The 24,018-nt window shown below is 45.7% G+C and overlaps 1 pseudogene; it reads right to left on the bottom strand.

Annotated features, from left to right (window-relative positions):
- Positions 1–493: 493 nt before the first annotated feature.
- LOC136646505 (5S ribosomal RNA) lies at positions 494–610 on the bottom strand (annotated as a pseudogene).
- Positions 611–24,018: the final 23,408 nt, after the last annotated feature.

Below are 24,018 nucleotides of genomic sequence, written 5' to 3'. Positions count from 1 at the left end.
CCACACTAGGTAGGGAAGGTATTTCTCCTCTTACCCCTTATGACCAGCCTCACCCACAGATGATGTGTAGGATAAAGTGGATGCTGTACCGATGACCCTGCATCCTACATACCATTACTGGACAGGATTAGGCTGTCATGTTTCAAGTTAGCTAAGAGAATGGTTAACTGTTCAGAGATCCCGTGTTTGCAATCCTACTGCATTCATTTAAAACACACTGATACTCCTCAGGGATTCCACTAAATCAGGGGTCTCCAAACTTTTCAGAATGAGGGCCACATTGCTGTGCTTTATGGGACTTGGCTGGCTGGTTCCTGCAGGGAATAGCACTCTGTTGCTCTGTGAGCATTTCAGTGAAGAACTATTCTATAAAACCTAACTGGTGTTGTGGTCAGACAACTGAATTAAGAGCGCAGTCCAGAGCGACTTGGGCCAGCACAAGTCTCTTGCCATAAATGGTTGGCAACCTTCAGTCTCGAAAGACTATGATATAAGCCTACAGCACCCAGAATTCCCAGGCGGTCTCCCATCCAAGTACTAACCAGGCCTGACCCTGCTTAGCTTCCGAGATCAGACAAGATCAGGCATGTGCAGGGTAACGGTTGCTGCCTTAAAATACTCTTGCCATAAAATACTTTTGCACCACTTGAAACCGAGTTAGGCAGGCGCATGGACATGTGCCGGCCTCCCCGTGCTGCTGCAGGCCCCGGAGGATGAGTGAGTTGCGTCGGCCAAGCTCAGTCGATGAGGGGTCAGGGGGGCATGGGGAGGGCAGGAGGAGGGAGGTGTTTCAGGTGGGTGGCTGGGTCAGGCTCCAGCAGTTATGCCAGATCCTAACCCAGCCCCAGGTGGCTGGGTTCAGTCCAGACCTGCTTGGATTTGCGCTACCTCCTGAGCTAGTGCAGATCCAAGTAGTCCCATTGGGGCTGCTGTGGCTTTACCTGGGGTAAGGAGAAACTACTGCCCTTGCCCCAGGCTGAGCTGCTTTCAGCCCCAATCCTGCCTTGGATGCAGCACAAGCCGCCAGCCTGCCTGTTCCGGTGCAGGTTAGGATTGGGCTGTAAGATGGGTATTTTGTCACCAACACAGGTAAGTGGTCAGTTCATGGACGGTTTGGGGAGGAGTAGTGTGGGTAGTAGGGAGAGCAGGGGCCATTTTGGGGGCAGGATTGGGGTGGATCTCAGTGGCAGCAGCACATGCCAGATACTACCCCTTGAGGCTTCTTGGGCTTACACCAGCTAAATAGCTGGCATGGGTCCAAGGAGACCCATTGACATTCAGGCGGCCTACAGAGACATAAGCAAAAAATAGCATGCAATTTGTACTCCCTTGGTGGCACTGCATGCTATGGACTGGCAGGGGATAGGATTGGACTGTTAGTCAAATTTAATTCAATGGCACTTAACAGCCCAGTCCTACTGGGGCAAGGTATCAGCAGAATCCCTGTGTAGCGGACAGTGCCAGTCATAAAAGGCATGCTGGCAGCTCACTGAATAGCACATTGCCAGGATGCTGGTAGGGAGGTTGGAACAACTGTGCAAGTGAATCCCCAACTACTTCTAAGATGGCAAGGAAGGCAGAAGGGACAGGGAGAGGGTGGATGGAAAGGGAATGAAACTGTGTGGGGAGGGGGCATAATGGAGACAAGGAAGATGTGGGAAAGGGTGGATCTGGCAGCAATGACATGCGCTGGATCCCACCCCCTTTTTTGCAGTCTTCCTGCCCCTTTCTATCCTGCTACGTAGCGCAGTTCCCAGGAGATGCATTGCAGGCCAGTCCTATCCAGTGCTAGGGCCACTGGTGCAGAGGCAGGAGGGAAGCCGAGGTGAGATCCTACACTGCCAGGACCACCATATCCTCAGTGCAGACACAACATCAGAGCTTCTGGCCAGTGTCGGCAGGCTCAGAATGCCCAAATCACAGTGCAGAAAAAGATGGCATGGCTGGTGCACACACCACACCTATGTTCACAGGCAACTGGTCAGGCAACTGGTCAGGCAACTGGTCATGGAGATACCTGCACAGGTCTGGGGGCACGCCAGACCCCGCATTGCCTGGTGATCGTGGAAAGTCTGTGCAGCGCTGGCCAGGCATGGTGGACAACTCATTGCCTAATGACAGTGGAGCACCTGTGCAGCGCCAACAAGGCATGCCAGACCTCCCTGGTGCCCACGTGCCAGTATATGGAGGACACCAACTCCTTGTCAACACCACCAAGCCAGAAAGTAACTCCTTAAAGGCCCATGCACACACAGGGATGCCCCTCTGCTCAGACTAGCTGAAAGGTCAGGTGGCCCAGCATCCAACCAGTGCATGTGCTGCCAGCCCATGATGACATGCACTGGATGACACAGTTAGAGCACATTCCACTCCCATGCCCACACACACAACATACCAGTGTGTGCCCTCCACACACACACACTGAACAGGGTTGTTCGAAGCCCTGATCCATGCCCAAAGCACAAGGGCAGCTGTGTGCTGCCTGCCACACTGGGAATAGCAGTATCAGTCAGACCACCTGGACATGGGACCCTGTGCATCAGCCGTGTGCTGCAGGGAAGGTGGCTGGCTGGGGTGAATGACCACCTACTCCCCCACTGTACCCCAGGACCCCTGCTTGCCACAGCCAGTCATGCTGCCACAGTGCCTGCAGCAGATGTTGCCACCCCCATGCCATGGTGAGGCTGCACTTGGAATTTATGGAGGGGGGGCTGCAGAGGAGGGAGGAAGGGGAGGAGAGGAAAGTGGAGAGAGGCAAGGGACATATCCCTAGTAGGGAGCTGGACAGCCATTGGCACGGCCACTCAGCTGGCGGACACTGCCCCATCTGACAACTCGTCACCAGGCTCCACTCCTCTGGACCACAGGAGATTCTGGGGGGGGGGAAGCTCTTGCTGTCCCCAGAGCAGGCCCTGAAGCACTGCCACCAGGTCCCGCATTGCCATGGCTAGATGTTCAATGGCCACCACCTGCTGCTCCACAACCTCGATGACACGGGCAAGCTGCTATTTGGTCCAAGCATGGGTCACCAGCAGCTCCCCCTGGCCAGCAGTGGCTGCATCCACAGCCTGCTGCCACCACTGGCCCTGCTCCATGTGGGCCCACATGACAACCAGATCCCTGGGGAGCCGACAGGGAGGGTGTAGGCTCCAGGCACAGGGTAGGTGCCCAGAGGGGCAATCCTGGGAGTGTACTGCCCTCTGGGCCATGGGATCCTGGGCAGTCATGGATTCCAGGGCTGCAGGCTCCCAGACAGTGGGCAGCTGGGTGGCCAGGATGGCAGGGGCGGCCAGTAGGTGGGCAATAGGCTCTTGGGCGGTTGCCCCCTGGCCTGCAGGCCCCTGAGCAGCTGGCACCACAGGCAGCCCCCCAGCCAGAAGGGGAGGTGCCAGCCCTGCCAAGGTAGGGCCTAGGACCCCAGCCTCTGCAGTGGCTGGCAGCTCCACCCTGGGCAACACCCAACCCATATGCAGCTCAGCCAGATAAACCACATCTTCTGTGGGTGATGTTGTACCTGTGGACAGAAAGGACAAAGGGTAGGAATAGGCAGATAGCCGCGTACCCACCTACCCACTGCCATGGATGCTTACCGTTGCTGCCATCTGACTCCTCCAAGGGCAGTGCCGCAGCAAATTGCTGCCCACTGGTATTGATACCACTGCTTCTTGGCTGGGGCGAGACAGCCTGGTCCTCAACAGTCGGCCCCCTGGAACACGCCTACAGGGGACAGGGCAGGGTGAGTGGCCATGGAGCACTGCTCAGTGGAGAACCCCAGGGCAGACACTGACCTGTGGCTATGCCTGTGCCCTGGTGGAGATGCCTGTGGCTAAGCTGGAGCAAGTCCCCCTCCATCATCACCTGGGCCAGAGAGGCACAGATGTCCATAAAACCAATTCAGTCTGGTCTGGATTCTTTAAGGATCTGGAACTCTCCCCTGTGGTCAGTTAATTACATATGTAGAAGAGATTTACGAAGAGATGACAGAGGGCTTCTACTCCAGCCTTACCACCTGAGGAAATACAAGAAGAACACCCATATCAGTCCCCACAAGCACATAAAACAAAAGATCTTTCTAACTATTCAAACATACCTTAGCTGATCTAAGAGTTAAGTATATTAGTAACCAACTGGTTAGAACACTCTGTAGTAGGTGCCCCAGAAGAGGTGAATGACTTAGCAGTTCTTCCTTCAGTTTATACCCCTCAGCTTCAGACTCTCATTAACTCTCAACCAGTAAACACTCCCCAAATTCTGCTGAGTCATTCTCCATTTAACTCAGGTAACTTGTCCTGTAACTCACTTTCCACACCTGAATCTATTTACAGCCCAATCCTATGTATGTCCACTCAGAAGTCCCATTAGTGTCAATGAGGTTTACTCTCAGGAAAGTGTGGATAGGATTGGGCTGTTAGTCAACGCTTTACTCTCTCTCTCTCTCTCTCTCTCTCTCTCTCTCTCTCTCATATTCAACTCAAAACTTAACCCTGAAACCCCCTTACCACTGTGACAGCCTGCTTGTGGTACATGCCAGGTATGGCCCTGGGGACCTACCTCCTACCAGCTGCATAAAAGCAGGGGCTCCCTGGCTGGCCTCATGGCACATCCTGGCTGCTCAGAATGCAGCAGGAGGAGTCCCAGGAGCTTGCAGAAGAGCAAGAGGTAGGGGAGTCAGTGGAGGCAGCAGGTGGTCAATGCTAGGGGTATCTGCTGAGGCAGGGCCATAAGAGCAATGGGTTTCCAGTTCCTGTTGCAGCCATGCCATCTGCCACCTGGCCATTTCCCAGCACTGTGCCCAGTGGGGATCCTGAGCCTGCCATGCACCCAGAGGGCTCCATCAGTGCTAGCCACAGTCCTAGGGGGCTGAATAGGTGCCCTGCCACCTGTTTAGCTGTCTACAGTGCCATACAGGGTGGCTTAGAGTGTTCCCCATGCTGGACTCCAAGCTGCAGAAGACTGCACTGGGCTGCCACTGCTGGGCCTAGGGCCCATTGGCATACCCACAGGGGTGGAAAAAAACCCCTCTACCCCCAGCTGGATAGCCCCCCTGGCAGCTCCCCCTCCAGACAGACCCCAGTACCTCAAGCACAATACCAGCCATCAGTACATGGGACTGGGGCACCGATACCTTTGTCTGGCTCATAGTTTCAGGAGGGCTCAGGCCAGGGCAGACCATCTCACCCTGGTTCCTGCTGCCTCCCCCATCAACTGGTGATGCACATGCTTGTGATGATGCTCTATCTGTGGGAGTTTGAGGAGTGGCATGCATAGCCCCTCCTCCCCACCAGAGCAGTACCAGATACTCCCCACTCTGGTAGACCTGAACTGCATTCAAGCCTACTGGCTGAACAGAGGGGTTGTGGAAGAGCTGTGCCAGCTGGTGGGCCCCAGGCATGTGCAGCAACCAAGAGGACCAGCCACATCCCCCTGAATATCCTGATGGCCCTGCACTACCTGCTGGCACAGGGTTGGGCATGTGGCCTTTCCTTTTAGAGACTTTTAAGCTGGTTGCTAAGTAGAAGACATGAGGCTGTTCAGGTGTGGTTCATTAGTAATTTGGAGTATAGAATCTGGGTGTGGGCTCACAGAGTAGAGGACAGCAGAGAAAAAAGCAGAACTTATGCTACAGCATGGTAGAAGACAGCTGATGGAGTATTAGGCTGCAGACTGTCCTGCAATGTTGGTAACTTGGTAATCTTATTATCCTGTTAAAATTCTTATTATCCCCTGGGGGCTGCGGATAAGAATAGGCCCTCAGTTTGGCTGTACTTGTCGTAAGAGGTGGGACTCATTAGCCTGGGAAGGCAGCTCATCTGAGAGAAGGAAAACTCTCATCCCAAACCTCCACTGCCTTGTGGCTACATCCAGTTATGGAAAAGGCTTCAGGAGTCAACCTCAAGGCAAAATCCAGAGCCAGAGTCCCTGAGGCAGTTCATGGCTAAACATGGTCATGTTCTGGCAACTCCTGCAATGCCGCTGGAACCAACCGTATTGGCTTCTGCCTTTCCATTGGACCATTTCAGCGACGTGGAGAGGGGGGATTTGCTGCATGGGTAACAGCCTATCCTCCATATCTACTTTACCCAGGCTTCACACACTGGAGAGGACACTGTTCCAGAACCACCATTCAGAGCGTGATACCATAGTCTTCCGAGACTGAAGGATGCCAACAACCTAATCTGTTAGGTAACTATGTTTGCTACTGCAAGTGCATGATATTAATGTTTATGGAGCAACTAGAGCTCCCTTAAGAATTAAACTTTTTTATAATAAAGTTTCTTCTATATTTAAAGATTTAGTGTAACTCATTTTATTGACCAAAGGAATGTATTTCAAAAGAACCTGGGTGTTTATAGTGTTATAAGTGGACCTCATTATCCTGAAAGGTTAGGTGAATTAGGCTGGTGAAAGAGAGTGTGGGTTACATCCTGCCAGGGTTTGGCAATTCCCCCTAATCTCTCCTGCCCCCTTGAGTGATAATCATGAAACCTGGGAACAGGAAGCTTTCAGGGGACTGTCACAAACCACCACGGCACCTTCCAGTCCTCAACCAGCTGGTGCATTCATGAGTTTCTGGATATTTATTTATTTGCAGAATTTATATCCCACCTTTCCACTCCAGGAAAGAGCACTCAAGGCAGCTCTTAGGATGCTCTTCCACCCGCCTGCCTTTATTGTCTACCCTACTGCTGTGGCTGAGCTGTGCCACTTCTAAGAGGAGTTCTATGCCATTGCAGGGTTCTCAAGCATCATCTGGTGTTAGCTCTACATAGGATTGGGGTGTTATAGAGTACACCTATAAGAGACTTAAAGAGACTTAAATCCCTTTTTGCTCCTGAAGTGTCCCGATCTGTCGTCCCCATCCCCCCCCCCCCGCTTGATACAGTGTGCACATTCTTGACCTGGTTGCACCAGTGGGTGGGTGAAAGATAGGATGGGGCTGTTAATCTCAGGGTACATAGGATTGGTGCCTTAGAGCCGAATCCTAAGCTTGGCACACTGGCTCACCGCCGGCACACACTGTTGCAAATGTGCCATAAGGCAAGGGTACTATATAAGGCTCTAAGGCACCAATAAGCCCTCACGCTGGTGCTTCAGTCAGTGCTGGGCAACCTCCAGGTGAGTGCCAGAGCTCTGCCTCTCAACAGTCACATGGACTGCTGAGCAGTGGTGAGGTAGGTGCAGGCATGGGGGGGAGGCAAGGGACGAGGCATACTGGGGTAAAGGGAGGGTGGGGAGTGGGGGGGAGGAGGTGTTTAGGGGGAGGGAGCGGGTCAGGAGGGAGGAAGGACTGGTGGAGCTTCTGTCCACCAAATCCAGAGCCTCCATGTTGGGCTCACTGCCTGACACCGAGGCTCTTGATTCTCCACCGACCTTTGGGTCACCAGAGAATTGAGTAGCCCCATTGCAGAGCTTTTTGCTTTACCCAGGGGAAGGGGACCAAAGTCCCCTTCTCCTGAGGAGCTGCTGGCAGTTGCCTGGAGCGCACTGCATATGGCGGCAGCCATTTCGGGTTCTGCTGCAGCCCTGCACAGCCAGGATTGGTCTGTCAATCATTTTGGAATGCATTGTAATGCAGTAAATTAACTTTAAGACCGATTGCTTGCTTAACCCAGCAGAGTTTGATTGCTGTCTGAATTAACACTGCAAATTATTAATAAACAGCTTCCATATCTTAAAGGGTTTGGAAGAGTTGTATGACTTGACCATCTTCATTTTTTTTAGGTTTCTTTCTTTCTTTTCTTTAAATCCGTGACTAACTACAGTCTGATTTTTGTCACCCACACACTCTGCCTTCTGACTGCTCTTCTCACTCAAGCAAATAAATGAAACTGAAGTAGCAAGTGAAGTGTAAATTCAGCTTTGAGCTTTCTCATGGCTGAATGATGCCTTCTAGCTGAACAGGTGGAACTCACAAGTTACTACAAGCAAATGAAGTATCTCATCTCAGCATTTGAGTTGGAATCCTGACTAGATTTTAAAGGTTTGATTTGTTTATGCAGAAATAAAATCTGATCTAACAGGCACTTGTTTCTGTTGCAACATTGATTATATGCGTAAAAAAGAGACAGAAAAAGAACCCGACTACAGATGTTTATTTACAGATGTTGCATATATGTTTCCTGTGTAAAATCTCAGCTATAGAAATAAATAAATCATACAATGCAATTATAGCAATGTGACACTTAACTGTGCCAGATGGCTCTAGTAGTATGAAATACTCAACTTTGGTTCACATTCTTTCACTTAAGTCAAATCTATGACTTGGTATTGACTAGACCAGTCCTTTTCCAGAGTCAGAAAGTGCGATGTGAATAATGAAGCTGTGATTTTTAGAAATGTATTTTACATGAAAGATAATGTGATCTGGCAGAAAAATCAGTTCATTGGTTTGGGAGACAGATGGCACAGCATAACAAATATCTCAATGCCCACATTTCCCAATAAGGTACTATGATGAATGTTTCGGGTGTGCCCCTCATTTTTTTTTTTGCCTATTTTTCTAGAGCCGGCACACTTTAACTCCCCAAAAACTCCTCTGCTAAAAAGCTGCTGGGCCATCCTTTGCAAGCAGCCTTTTTTTTTTTTTTTTTGAAACTACATTATTTCCCAAATGCGTATTGTTAGTAGATCTGGTTTCTCTTCCTCCTGGAACATACCCCCACCCCCAAAGGATTGGCATGCACTTAACAATTGGGCAGCCAAACCTGGCCATATAGGTGAGGAGGGTGGAATGGAATGACTAGGTGGGTTCCACTCCTCTGATCAGGGAATTTAATGACATCCTCAAAGTCAAATATTTCCCAGTCCACAGGAAGTGTTAGCTGTTCTTTACCAATCACCTGAGTTACCCAACTGTTGGGAGCGCAGAGAGAAGCACCCAATTCCTTTCCTGCAAGTGCGGTGATTAGGGCTTCCTTGAGCAATGTAAATAGCTTAACTAGAGACCATCAAAATGAGATTGTGATTGGGGACTCTGATTTTTGTTGCTTTCTTTACTAAATGACTCCAGCTAGCTTGCTAACTTCCCTGAGTTGGCACCAATCTGTTGAGGGGGTTTTGTGCTGTGACTTTTGAGTAGCATACCAGCTTCATTTGCTGGGTGTTATTGGTTAGTTCATCCATTTGGTGACAATTTTCCTATGTGCTTTCCAGTCATGTTCAGGCATTTTCCATCAGCCTGCTTGTACTTCTACTACTTACTTTTCTTTTCCCATTTAATTCCATTTTCATTTTAACTTTTAATAAATGGGAGACTAACCCCCCAGCTCTAATAGTCTTGTTTGAAATTGACAGACTTTCAAATTGTCCACCTCTGCAGTCAAGTAAACAAACTGGTCCAAATGCTAGTGGGGATCTGGGAAGGTCTCAGTCAAGGCTGTTATTCTCTGGGGAAACTAGACAGCCATGGGGTTCCAATATCCATCAGAGGGAGTATTATATGTGTTACATATGACTTAGGCCCAGAATCCTGGGTCAACTTTAGCACCCAATCCTATCAAGCCTTTATGCTTGATATGCTGAACAGATAAGGTCCAAGCAATGGATGGATTGTTAATGGTTAAGACAATATAAAGAATAGAAACTGTTCCTGAATTTCATCACTTACTTAAGTACAGAACATCTTAAATCTTCTTTAATTATTACAAGATTAAAAATTTATAGCTCAAAAAAAGAATCTCATAATTAAATCTTATATTTTAATTTAACTCATCTACAACCAGAAATAAAATCCTGTAAGGTCAACTAAAGTGCAAAATATAAGTTATATTTGAAAAAGTCAACTCAAAATCTTCAAAAATCCCATCAAAATTTAAGAACTTACAACCAGCACCCATCAAATAATGAGATGATACTAAGGCTTGGATTTAATGGGCCACTTTTATTAGTTTACAATAATTCTGCAGCAAGACTGAGGGGCAACCCTAAAAACCCATCCCACAGTTGGGGTACTAAGTGGGGGGGGGGGATATGGCCCTGGCCATCTGTGGGCCCAATCCTATCCAATTTTCCAGCACCGGTGCAGCCACAATGCAGCCCCAAGGTAAAGGAACAAATGTTCCCATATCTTAAGGAGGCCTCTGTGACTGCTGCCCCACCACAAGATGCAGTGCATGTCCCATTGGCATAGCTGCACTGGCACTGGAAAATCGGATAGGATTGGGCCCTATATCTCCTAATCTCATAGGTCATCCACCCAACTCCAGCCATCACCCAACTAGTTAGTGAGTTGCCTTTCCTCACTGCCCCCAAATGGCCAAGGCAGCAGAACAGCTAGGTCTGCAGGACCTACCTTGCGAGGCCTTGCCAGTTCAATCAGTGTGGCTTGCCAGCGAGCCTCCTTGAGCTGGTCAGGCATTATTGGAGTTGTCCTGGCTTACTCCTCTGACCTTGCTGTCTCAGATTGGACACAGAGATATAGCTGTGCCTACCCCACTTGGCATGCCTTATGCCAAATGACCAACTGACTAAATGTACTTAAACAACATGAACCCTAAATGTAAGCCGCACACCACCCTCCCATGCCAGTTTAGGGTAGATGGAAAAAACTACCTTCCATAGGTCAATTAGGTAGCAAAACATCTTCATCTGTAGGAAATGTTGTATAGACGGAAAGAGGCATTTAACTTCATGTAGTCTATGAATGGAGCCCAGTACCAACAGACAGTAAGACTTTCCTTTTTCTCCAGCCAAGCTGCTTCTGCAGACTTGGTCATTTCAGTTTTCCATGTTTCATGCCACTATTTCCTTCAGGGCCAGCATCTTTGAGCTCCAAGCATTTTGGCAATTCCATATTGACTTTGTTTTTCTCCAATTCCATTTGTTTTCTGACACAGTGGGTTTAGTGGCAGCTTTACAGAAATCATCACAGAGGCAGCATAAACGAGCTTTCTCCAGAAACATTTGATTACAGAACATTTCTGCCATATACAAGCGAATAAGTGCATAATTTTGTGAAGATCAAAATATGAAAAGAAATACATGGCCAATATATGGAAAGAGATACGTTGTAGCCAGATTAGTGACAACTAGACATGAGCCAAAACAGCTCAATATTCTTTTTGCAAATGCTGTTGACAGTGCTGAAAATTGCCTTCCATTTTGGGAAAGTTTTTGACATTCCTTGTGAAAATGTTATCTCATTCTTTCACACTCCTCCCTTGCCCTTATTCTCCATTGTCCTCATTTGATGTCAACGACATCATGATTGCATATTCAATACCATGGCATCATACTGTTCACTGTGAAATGTCTTTTGTATTTACACTTGCTTGCTGATTAGAAAGTTGAAGACGGGGCATGAAATTTGAAGCTGAGAGGTTTAGGGCCCGATCCAGTACCCACTGTGCTGCCTAGGCAACCACCATCACAAAAGTACCATAAGGTTGTTTACCCAGGGGTAAAGGACCAAATGTTCCTGAAGAGACTCTGGCAGTTTCGCCAGCTTCACAGGAAGCAACAGTGGCCAGTTTGCCTCTGTTCCTCTGGACGCTGCCAGGGCATAGAATTGGGCTGCCTAGCAGAAAGCTAAGAATTGCTGATCGTAGTGGCAGCACTTGATGTGCTCTTCCAAGAAACTTGATAGCAGGGCAGTCTATGCAGCACTCTAGTTAGGTACACTGACCTCACTTCCACCCTTGAGAGGAGTAGATTCCCTTGCCCTTGATCCCCAGTTCCCCTTCTCTTGGGGAACTGACCTATTCTCAGGCTCCAGGGAATAGTAGCAACACTGCTAGTGGGAACCGGAGGGTAGCCTGCTACCTGCTTAGAAAGCAAGCCACTGATAAGCACAAAGATGGTAGGAAAATCATGCCTGTTGATGGTACTATATAAACAACAATACAACACTCTAAAGCCCAAACTGGTCACTTAAATAGTTGTATACAGACTCATTAAACATTCCAATTAGAGCACAAATTGACTGAGGTCAGTTCAATTTAAGGTTTGGCCATTAAAAAAAAAAGAAAAGAAAAAAACACAGGTGATGAATTAATAGAAATGTGGGACTAAGAAATATAAACTAGCACTAAATCAACACCAGACCCCAAATCCTAACCAAATTCTACACTTAAGAATGGAGATGTTTATTGACGTATGCTTAACAGAGGTCTCTGAACTGAAATCTTTGGGGCTGTGTGATTTATGCCTATTTTATTATTCAGCCAAAAGAACTCCAGGGAGATAAATACATTCAATATACACTGAAAACCAGAGTTATTCTGCCAACTGTATATTTGCACCTGAAATCAACAGAGGAATCTTTTTGCCAGTACGTTTCTATTTATATATTAAAAGTTTCTTTTTCAAATACACCTTTTATGGAATCCAATATTTATTGTCAAAACTAAGGCAATTTCATCCCTATCGATACATTTCTTTCAAAACTGGAGCTTTCTACTGGCAGAAACATTTACTCTGCCCCCCCTTGTTTGTTTTTTACAGCAGTTAAAATGTATATTTAGTCCAGGGACAACAGTATAGAATATGTATTGTTACTGTAAATAAATATCAAACTCTTTGGTAAGTTTAAATGTACATTGTGGAAATTGTATTCTTGTACACTGGAAGCTATGATGCTTGGCACTAAATTGAGGCATAACTGTAGTCAGAAGGGAAGCTAGAGAGGGGCGGCGCGGTAAGGACAGCATGCTCTGCAGTGCGCCATGTAGGCGGCCCCTCCGCCTTGGCATTGGAGCCATTCAGGCAGCAATGGTATGTTGCCATTGCCCCGAATGGCTCCAATGCATTACATGGTACATGGTGGAGCATGCTGTACTTAGCGCGCTGCCTCCGCTCTAGCTCCACTTCTGCCTGCAGTGAAGATTTTGTTATTCATTTCAAACTGTTGCTGAAAGTGAAAACCCTCTACAACGATCTGCAGGCAGGACTCTGAATTTGAAAGATAGAAAATGTGCCATTATAACATGTGCAGCCACAACTAAGCCTGAAGGTAGGGGAGATGCTGAGGGAAAGGGGAAAAAGCTGGTAATTTGGGGCTTATTCTGAGAACCTGCATCACTTGAACTGTCACAAGTTTTGAGTCCTGAAGCTGACAAGCTTTGGAAATGAGAGGCAGGAAGTTTGCCTATAAAAGTTTAGCGCCTATCTTCCCCACAAAGTGGAACAAAACAAAACAAAAATGGAACTGGCCGACATCATTTATATCATGATAAGTCATGCTGAATCCTGAGTCCCTTCCCAGGACTGACCCCCTTGCATGTAGCAATCCAGACTTGCACCAGTGAAGACACTGGCACAGACCTGACTTTCCCCTTAGTGGTTAATGGGGTTTACAATGAGGCCTGGAACAAATGTGCCCTTACCCCTAGGAGACCTCCAGCAACCAAAAAGAATGGGCTGTGCCAACACAGCTGCATCACCGCACAGGGATTTAAGTAGGATTTTACTATATTAATCATATAAATATTCCACCTGAAAAATATTCCAAAGCAAACAATTTAATCTTTTCTAACTTTTTCCTGGACCTGGTAGACGGCCTTCATTTACTTCATTACAATTGGCAATGGTTTCCATGCTGCCAAGGTATACTTCTTGCTCCTCCATAGTTGACTTTGAGGGAAAAAGAACTCAACTATGGAAGAGCAAGAAAGTCATTGTGCAATGCTTAGCACAATCCCCAGCATTTCTCCTCAGGAGTAGATCCCACTGTGTCCAATGGGGCAAACTCCCAGGTAAGTGCATAAAGGATTATAACCTTGATTTTCTTTGCAGCCCTGCCTCTTCAGTAGGCCAACTCCTTACATCGATAGCTGACCCAGGAGTTTGGTTTCTCCAGGAGTGAAAGTAAGACACTATCTTTGCCAGTGTTTCCCAGACTGTGAGTAGGGACCCATAAGTTGATTTTTGGTGGGTCATGAAAAGTTTTTGAAATTTTTAAAAAACACTTTGTTAGCACCCTTGTCTGGTTTGCAGAAGAAAATCATTGGCTGGAATGCTAACCTGTGGTATGAGGTAATCTTCATTCCCAAAATGTCATATTTTTTGATTTTCTATAGTGATTGGTATGAACCCAGTTTCAGCCTTTTGTATGACCTAGAAATCCCTAAATGCACATCTTGCTCTCCAGTTCAGCTTTCTAGGTATCTGGGACTTGATTTGAGGGAAAAGATTTGAGGGAAACAGGGAGTTTCTAGGGACGCCCTTTCTAGGGAGAGTCTAGCAAATGTCCACACACAATACATAAGGTCTCGCAAGTACAGGACACTTATCATTATCATTATCATTTCTTTCTAGAGTTCCCTTTTCTGTCTAATGGTCATGATAGATTGTCGTGGTAGATTGTCATGATTTTAAAAAGTAGTACTCATTGTGAAGTACTTGTGAAGCACTCATCTGTATTACCTACTCCTTGCCTCTCCTTATCCTGGTTTTGAACTTCCATTCTTGCGGTCCTTTCACAGTCCATTGTGCGATCCAATTGTCCACGTCTTTCTGCCAAGTTTCATACTTTGTGACAGAACTGTACTTTTCAAGATGTTTTGGAGGATTACTGATTTTTCCAAAAGAATAATAAAAACAAAAGATTGTAATATGAAAAATGAACCCTACAATATAAAAGCAAATTTTTTTTGTGGGGCAGGTGTCAGACCTAGAAACCGTGACCCTGCTGTGATTTCATCCTCCGAATTCCAAATTGCATACTCCTAAAATAATCTTTATCTGTAAAGAGCCAATGTTATAAAACAGGAGCGGGGCAGTTGGCAAAAGAAAAAAAGATTACTACCTAAGAAACCACTTGACCTTTCAAAAGCACACATGAGCACAAACACTGTTTGTTCAGCGACTAAGAACATTTTAGAATATGTCTCCTTTTTATTATCTGGAAGAGACTTCACTAACACAATTTGCTAATTGCATAGTATTAGAGTCCTTCAGGCAACCTTCAGTCTCGAAAGACTATGGTATCGTGCTCTGAATTTTGGTTCTGGCACAGCGTCTAGTGTGGCTGAAAAGGCCAATTCGGGAGTGACAATCCCTTCCACACTGGGAGCAAGTGCAGTCTGTCCTTGGTCTGTCTCCCTGGCTATGGGCCTTCCTTCTTTGCCTCTTTGCCTCAGTCTGTTGGCCAAGTGTCTCTTCAAACTGGGAAAGGCCATGCTGCACAGCCTGCCTCCAAGCGGGTCGCTCAGAGGCCAGGGTTTCCCACCTGTTGAGGTCCACTCCTAAGGCCTTCAGATCCCTCTTGCAGATGTCCTTGTATCGCAGCTGTGGTCTACCTGTAGGGCGCTTTCCTTGCACGAGTTCTCCATAGAGGAGATCCTTTGGGATTCGGCCATCATCCATTCTCACAACATGACCAAGCCAACGCAGGCGTCTCTGTTTCAGCAGTGCGTACATGCTAGGGATTCCAGCTCGTTCCAGGACTGTGTTGTTTGGAACTTTGTCCTGCCAGGTGATGCCGAGGATGCGTCGGAGGCAGCGCAAGTGGAAAGCGTTCAGTTTCCTCTCCTGTTGTGAGCGAAGAGTATTGGAGTAGGTGTGAATGAAAACCTTCCTCTGGATATTTCTACCTTCCTGAAGGATTAGGATGGTTATTTGTGGTTTTTATGAGGACCCATTTGTTTGCATGTTAGTTCATATCCTTGCATTGAAGTGCATTGTTCCCCAGTGAAAGGCAGATACCTGGCTTGGAATAGAACTCAGTGCAACTGGTGATGCTCAATGCTGCTGAACATTATCGCTGAACAATATATGCTGAGCAGCTCAGAAGTGGAACTGGACCCTTTCATTACATTCGTCTCCATAGAGAGATGAACATTCAGCATCGAGCATTGTCCTGCTGCTCTAATTTGAATATGAGCTGTAGAGGAATTTAAGTTATTATTGTTAAGTTTTGTATCCCAAAGGTACATATATGGGTGAGCCACCTTTCCCCAGCACCATGGTTCTGATACAACTACTCTCTTAGTAATTTTAAAAATAAATCAAAACATGGGCGATTCTGATCATGGATCTCTTGTATATTTTTCCTTTAATTTTTGGGGAAATGCTGTTGCAAATTGCCTGGTTCCTTTTTTTGATCTGAGATTGAGTACAGTTATATTTTCCCATTGCATTTGCTAAAATAGCGGCTTTGCTCATGCATAGTGCTTGAGGGAAAGGATAGTCCTCGCATTAAAATGAAAAAGGAAACTAATAAAATGTTAATCACAAAAAAGTTTGATCTTGTGCAAAAGCTGTTCATGTTGGTAGAGCAAAGAGCAGAGGAAAGATAATTATGAAAATCTCAGTTGATCAGCTAGACAATATTGCAGAATCTTTCAAAAGTTTGTGTAAAGTGGGGTGCACATAGATACAAAGTGCCACTGTTTGTGTGTAGTGCATTTAAAATCCTGGGTTCCAGCATCCAGATTCTGGCACCTTATCTCCTGGATCACCAGCACTCTAGTTCTGTGGGGTCAAAAATGCCATTTAGGTTGTTTAAACTTCCTCTGCTGACACCACAGATCAATCTCGGTTCACCAGCCTTTGAAAATGCTATCTTCAGAATCTGCTTTCAGTCTGAGCAATAGGGCTGGGGATTGAGGACCCTGCTGACTCTTCTGTTCCTGTTTCCTGTCTGCCGCTTACTATCATGACCCTGCCTTGCTTGACTTTGTGTAGCTTCTGGCCCTTTCACCTCGGCATTGCTGCCTCCAACCTTGACCCCCCACCTGATCTTGACTATATTATTATCTCTGTTCTTTTACCTTGACTTGGCTCTGCTGATGTTTGACTTTCTGCCTGGTTCTGATTATGCCATACTCAAAACCCTGATCTTTGCAGGAACTCAACCCTGCTATTTTTGAACTGTGTCCCTGTCTCACTCTGCCCCCTCCCTGGTTTAACAACCAGCAGTTTACCTGGGCCTCAACACCCAACACACTTGGAAAAGACCCCTGCTGGGGCCTGCTAATCAGAAGGTTGTATTTCTGCCGTCTGAGACCACACAAGTTGCAAAGATAACACTCAGAAGCATGTCTGCCCACATAGTCTTTAGATAAACTGGTTCCTCCTAGTTGTTTCTCTCACTTCTTTAAAGAGCCACACAGCTGGTTCCAACTACAGCCACCGTGTTCATTTTTCTTTTCCTGCTGTGAATCTTCTCACTGCCAGTTCAGTGTAGCTGGGTAATTCTCAAACAGCTGCCATGGAGACTCTTAAATTAAAGGCCTGCCACTTGACAAGATTATTTTTAAAAAAAGAAAAGCGAAGGATAGCTGCATGCTTCTCAAATGTGAACTATATAAAGGAGAATTAAACACACATAACATTAATACTTGGAGCTGCTCAATGCAAATCCTTCAAACATTGTATGATGAGCTACTTTGGTTCTCAGACTTCTGTGCAGTGTGCAGGCAGACCATCTATAGTCTTTGACAGAGACAGTCAGTACTCATGCCAGCTTCAGATGCTCACCCAAGATGACTGATCTTCTTTCTCCCATATGAAAGATCAGTCATGCTTCCCCCCCACCGCGACCATGCTCCATGCGGTTAATTTGTGTTTGAAAAATATGAATCCACACATAGTTTAAGCTTCTGCGTATACACATTTGTGATTTTGGATAAGGACACAGTGTTTCAATAATCTGAGCTCTATCAAATCTGAATCTGAACTCTATCAAAAACCCTATGTACGTACATTCCAGAGTTCAGAAATTCCCATCTTTATCTTCCAGCATGCTGGAAATGTCTTAATATTGTAAGGATAGTGGTTTAAATTGACTTCCTAACAGCAGTAGTTCCACATTAACTTAACCTATGTAAAATGTTTAGATTCAGTTGTCCTACCCAGTAATTTATGTACTACACTGCCCCATCCACACATCACAAAGGAAAGAACAGTGAGCTACTGTTTGATCATTCAGTAGTAGTTCACTATAATTTCACCACCAGGGGTAATGCAGGAAGTAAACTAATAATAAATTTCCAGTGTGAATGTATCAACAAACTGAACTGCTTGCAAAGTCAAGTTAACCAAATCTTGAGCATGAAAAATAATTTCTTTGGATTTTGCACAACAGTCGGGCCTCATGACTGGAACCCTCCTGGAAGCCAAAAGGTCAGGGCATGCCAGTTTGGACAGTATTCATATGACCTCTCTGTGCCTCAGAAGGTTTTCTAAAGGTCTTAAAAAGTGACGTTCTAAGGCCTCCTGAAGGACTTAGAAGGCCTTCTGAGGCCCAGAGAGGCCCATGGCATCAGACCAATCTGTACCCTCTGGACATGACCAGAGCACAACTCTGATCACGTCTGGAGGGTACAGGTTGGTGTGATTGGTTTGGAACCCGCAGTTAGTCAAATCCGCAGCTACAGAATCAGTGGATAATGAGTACTGACAGTGTTTTGTACTTTCTTTTAACTACTATAACTGCATAATTGATGCACGTTTAACAAGATTTAAAAATCACTGTATCACAGTTGGTACTATTTATGGGGCACAGTTAAGAAGCTGCCAGTAGAGAGCGGGATCCACCATCTTGAACAACCAGAAATGGGAGGCATTGGAGAAGGTGGGGCAGTAAGAGCACAGCACAATGTAGTGGAGCAGCTGCCAATTGGCTAGGAGCACCAATAATGGGTTGTTGACATAAGCAGCTTGTGTGGAGTCCCCACAGCCAATCAGCAACAAATCACCTGCATGGTACTGACAGCAGTTGCTCATTGCCTGTACAGCTGCTTCATGACTTCCACCTGTGATGACATTGACTCACCTTCCACTCAGTTACCACTCATTCAGTGGTTGACACCTCTGCCTGCCTTGCCCCAGCTACCATCAGTGCATTAAAAAATGAACCAAGCAGTAGGTTGCAGTGCCAGGAACATGGTTCTCTTCCAGCTCGTACCTCACTGTCACGAGCACAGCAGTCTAGTCTTTGATTTTGTCTTGCCAGCCCTCTGCTTTCCTTCTGAGAGTGCCTTCTGCATGTTGCCCATTTCTTTTTGCCCTGCAATGCTGTGGTGCTTAAGCAATTAAATTCTTTGCACCATAGGAAGCTTAGCGCCATGGTTCTGAATGACTTGTGCTGTTATATCTTTGTTCGCATTCTGCAAAAGCAAAGTGCAATCTTAAGGAGAATTACAAAATTGCAGACCCAGGGGGAAGTCTGTTCTCTGGCGATACATTATATCCCTCCCCGCAATAAGGAAGCAGAAGGCACCGAGGAAAAAATGTCCTCAGTAGGTGAATTGTGTTTTTCTTCCAGCAGGACAGCAAAAGGCTGCAGATGGTATGGGAAAAGCTGCCAGGCCAAGCTGCCAGGCTTCTGGAATGCCACACACTGCTGCTGTTCAGAGAGGCTGATTAAATTCCAGCCACGCAGTCTATTTTGAGAGCTTTCTGAGTGACTTTGAAGAAATACCTATGCCTTTTTACATATGTTTTGTCCTATTGTTTGAATCAGCAGTGGTATGTGCCCTGTTTGAGGAAACATCCATCTGGTATACACAGGCAATTCCATTTATATTTGCATTGCTTTCCTTAAGAAAGGTATTGCACATTTGTTGCAGAGATTGGTGGTGAAGGGAGAGGAGAACAGTCATTTTCCCCATATAGACTATGTACTGTCCAATTTGCCAGATACTTCTTAGATGAGTGGTTCGCAAATCTCTTAGCCCAGGACCCACTTTTGAGAATGACAATTTGTCAGGATCCACAGGGAGTGATGTCATTAACCTAGAAGTGATTTCATGGCCGGAACTGACATCATCAAGCAACAAATTTTTTTAGCAATCCTGGGTTGCAATCCTCTCCACGCTTACCCAGGAGTAAGCTCCATTGACTATCATTGTTAAAAGCATATACATTGTAGCAAAAGAATACATCTTCCCAAATGCAGTCACATACCATGTGGGCATCGTCTAAAATACTAAAAATAAAATATTGAAATGAATGGGGGGCCCACCTGAAATTGGCTCATGACCCACCTGGAGGTCCCAACTCAAAGGCTGAGAAACAGTGTCTTAGATAACAGGAAACTCTTTTACCAGTCGAAGGGTTGCTGCTGATCTCTGGCCACCATGTTCTAGGACATATGCTGTGGGTCAACGCAAACATGGTCCACTGTGCCTGTTCAAGATGACATTTTCCCCCTGAAATTTCAGAAATGAGTACTGTTGTGGCTGCATTTATTGCCTTTTATTGTTCTACTGCTTATTGCCGCCTTTTGCCATTTTATTGCTGCTCTGTTGGTTTCTGCCGCTCACTATATTGCTGTTTTTGTTGGCTTTGTGGTTTACAGTTTTAATGTTTGTTTTGATATTATTTTACGTATGATGATTGGATATTTGTATATTTTGTTAGCTGCTTTGGGCACCCACAGTGAGGGGGAAAGGCAGGATATAAATGCATGAAACAATAATCCGTCTGCCCATCCCAGAATTAAGACCAAATTGTGGGAATTTACAGTCAGTAACCTGAATGGCCAGGATGCAGGGAATGGCTGTTTGGGGGCCATTGACCAGCTAGAGGTGGAGCAAACAACCTCAAAGTGCCTCTCACTACAATCCTATGTATGTCCATTCAGAAGTAAGGGCCCAATCCTATCTCACTTTTTGGTGCTGATGCATCCACAGTGTGGCCCCATCATAAGGGATCAAATGTTCTCTTACCTTGAGGAGGCCTCCAACACTGGCCCTCCCATCTCAGGATGCAGTACACACCCCATTGGCACAGCAGCATCAGTACTGGAAAGTTGGATAGCATTGGGCCCTAAGTCCCACTGTATTCAGTGGGCTTGCTTCCAGGAAAGTGTTTATAGGATTGCAGCCTAACTAGGCAAATAGAGTTTTGAGAGTGAGACAGAGTTTTCCAAAGGCAAAAAGTATAGATTTTATGGAAAGATATCGAAAAATTCGGAAAAGGGGTAATGTTCATTTGCACAGAGCGTTTGTGTTTGTGGGTGAATGATAATTCAGAATGGTTCAGTTTGGACAGGCATGGGTTAAATTAAAAGACAGGAAAGGAGAGAAGCTGCCAGCTGGGCTGAATTTCCTCTGCCTGTTTTCTGGCTTGGATGAGCTAACCAGGGACTAGGGCATAATTTGAATATTAAGGATACTTCTATGCCACTTTTCAAAACAAAAGTTCACAAAGCGCTTCACATAGCAGCTTAAATACATGATTCTCTGTCCCCAAAGGGCTTCCAATCTAATGGAAGATGCCAAAGACACATCAGTAAACACACTGGGAAAGATACCATGCTAAGGTGAAAAGGGACAGTTGCTCTCCCCTTGCTAGCCATGAGAGGAGCACCAATTGAAAAAGCACTTTATTGCCCATCTGAATGAATGTCCCTCTGCCCCCCCTCAAAGAGGAGTCTCTCATCCAGCTATTTTCTTTGCCATCTTGTCTCCCACCCTTAGCTTTACATACTCCACAACGCTTCTGATTTTCCATTAGCTCACAACAAATTCTCTTTCAATAAAATGAAGGGTTTGTTTTTTTTAAAGGAAAATGACTGAGTAAAAGCTATGAGAGGAACTTGTCAGAACCAAACAACAGATGTGGAGGAAAATTATTGGCAGGGTATCACCATTCTTTTCATATTTCAAATTTACTTTGATTCCAGGAATTTCACTCTTCCTTGGTTTCTGTTAAAAATGCATAAAGTTTTTTTTTGTGTTTTTTTTTTAAGGAGTTTATCACATCATGGAACCAAACAACCGAGTATGACAGAATTTAATTTTGTTGCTGATGAGCCATTCCCTTGATGCATTGGCTGGGATCACCCAATCAAAGTCTGGGTAAAGGTTAGGAAATGTGCCATTGTGTGTATGTCAGAAGACATTTCATACCGATATGAATAAGCGTATCCATTCAGTGATTTGAAAATGGGGGAGGGGGGAGACCTCACTCCATGCATCAAAGCAATGTTCAACAAAGCCCGCTCTTCACTTTTCTGCTCCAGTGCTCTCTGTTATTAACTTTTCTATCTAATGCAAACAAACTTTCCAGGATTGTTTTTTTTTTTTTTGAAACTTCTGTCAGTTTCTCAGAAATATGAAACAGGCATTCTGAAGGACTCTTGTGTATGTACATTTTTAAATGCATATATAGTGGACATCTATTTAATATGTGCCAGGAAGATGAATATTTGTGTCGTATGATGCATTGGTTGGCTGCGATTCAAAGAACTCCTAGAGCTGCAATTCTAAACACACTGGCTAGGGAGTAAACCCCATTGCCTATCATGGGACTTACTTCTGAGTAGACAGGCGTAGGCTTGGGCTCTAAGCCCTCTGAGTAGAAGTGTTTGAAAACAGTGTTATTTATTTTATTCAGCCCATTGTGTTCAGTAAGACTTAGGCGGTAATCCTATTTTACTCATCAGAAACAAACACCTCTACTTATTTGGCATTAATGGAACTTATTTCTGAGTAAGGATTGCACTGTTAAGTACAAATAAGGAAGTAGGCGCACTCCAGTCCCAACTTATATAAATTGGTTATACAAATGGAAGCAGATGAAGAAGGAAGAATGTGAAAACAAGGGGGTGATAAAAGGCACCACTTATTAAGCATACTAGGAAAATGCAGAGTGTTTCAGTTTCATTTGCTCAATCTTGTCTGATCTCGGAAGCTAAGCAGGGTCAGGCCTGGTTAGTACTTGGATGGGAGACTGCCTGGGAATACCAGCTGCTGTAGACTTATACCATAGACTGAAGGTTGCCAACCATTTTTCAGTTTCATTTTAGGACAAAACAGCACAATCCTATCCCTTGCCAGCCCATCACATGCAGTGCCACTGACTGAGCACTCACTCTGTGCTATGGAGGAGGAGATCAGATAGCCCAGGAGAGGTAAGTAATATCGTTTAGGTATGGTGGAGAAGGAGAGAAGGCTGGAAAGAAAAGAGAATGGTGTGATATTTATTTTGGGTGTTGGCTGGCACAGAGATTCTTGGACAGTAGAATGGGGATGCTTGACCCTAAGCACTGCTTCTAACAACTAATCAAGTGCCTGCTGAGCCTCCTTGCGAAGGAACTCTTCACCCAGGTACACAATCTCAGCTTCCTTGCTTTACTTCCCTCCCTGGAACTAACTAAAGCTACCATCTAGCCCACTTAGGCTTGCCTTTCAAACCCATATCTGTTTTTTTACCCATCTGTGAACCAGGAGGTTGCTGCACCTTTGCAACTTTGCCCCATGATCCCTGCAACAAGGGAACCATTTTATGGCTTGGGATCAGGGTCCTTGAGAGACCACCTCCTTCCATACAAATCTGATCCATCCTCTGAGGTATTCTAAGGGGGACCTTTTAACTGTGCCCTCACCACTGATGGAGGTGAGGGGGATGACGGTGAAGAACAGAGCCTTCTCGGTAGTGGCACCCAGATTGTGATATTCCATCTACTTGGCATTAAGAACGACTCCTACCTTGGAGGTCTTTTGGTACAGCCTTAGAATCATTTTTATTCAGACTGACATTTGATACCCAAAATGATGGACAATCATGGAAAATCAAATGTAATTTTTAAGTGTTTTATGTGATACATTTAGGGTTTGTCTTGTTTCTATTGTTTTTATTGTTTTAATGTCTTATTATTGTTGGTTTTTAATTCTGTAAGCCACTTTGATTGTCCTTACTAGGATAAAGGTGGGGCATACATTCCTTGGGGTTGGCTGGGATAGGCTAGCCCTGTCTCTGACGGGGTGATGCCTGGAGACAGGATGTCACGTCCATGGGGTCTCGGGGGAGGTGCACAGCTAGTGCTGTTTTCCCTCAAGCTCTTAGTGGCCAGCACGCTTTGGGTTTTTTACTTGCTCAATTTTTCCCTGCTGCAGGTTATTGTTCTCAATTTAATAAATTACAATAATCCCAAGTCTCTGTCTTGTGTCTTTCTTGGGGAGTGCCTGGGTAAACAAATTCCCTTCTTTTCCAAAACCTGAACAGCTACACCCCTATATCCATATTGCTAAGGAGGGGCAGCAAGAGGCCTACCTGAGATGCTGAGACCACTGGTCGCCTGTTGTTGCTACAGTATGCCACTCTGTTTCTGGCTCCGCACATCTACAT

The sequence above is a fragment of the Tiliqua scincoides genome, chromosome 3 (genome assembly GCF_035046505.1).
Source record: "Tiliqua scincoides isolate rTilSci1 chromosome 3, rTilSci1.hap2, whole genome shotgun sequence".
NCBI classification, from domain to species: Eukaryota; Metazoa; Chordata; class Lepidosauria; order Squamata; family Scincidae; genus Tiliqua; species Tiliqua scincoides.
Note: the sequence above shows the minus strand (reverse complement) of the source record. Positions and strands in the feature narration are given on the sequence as shown.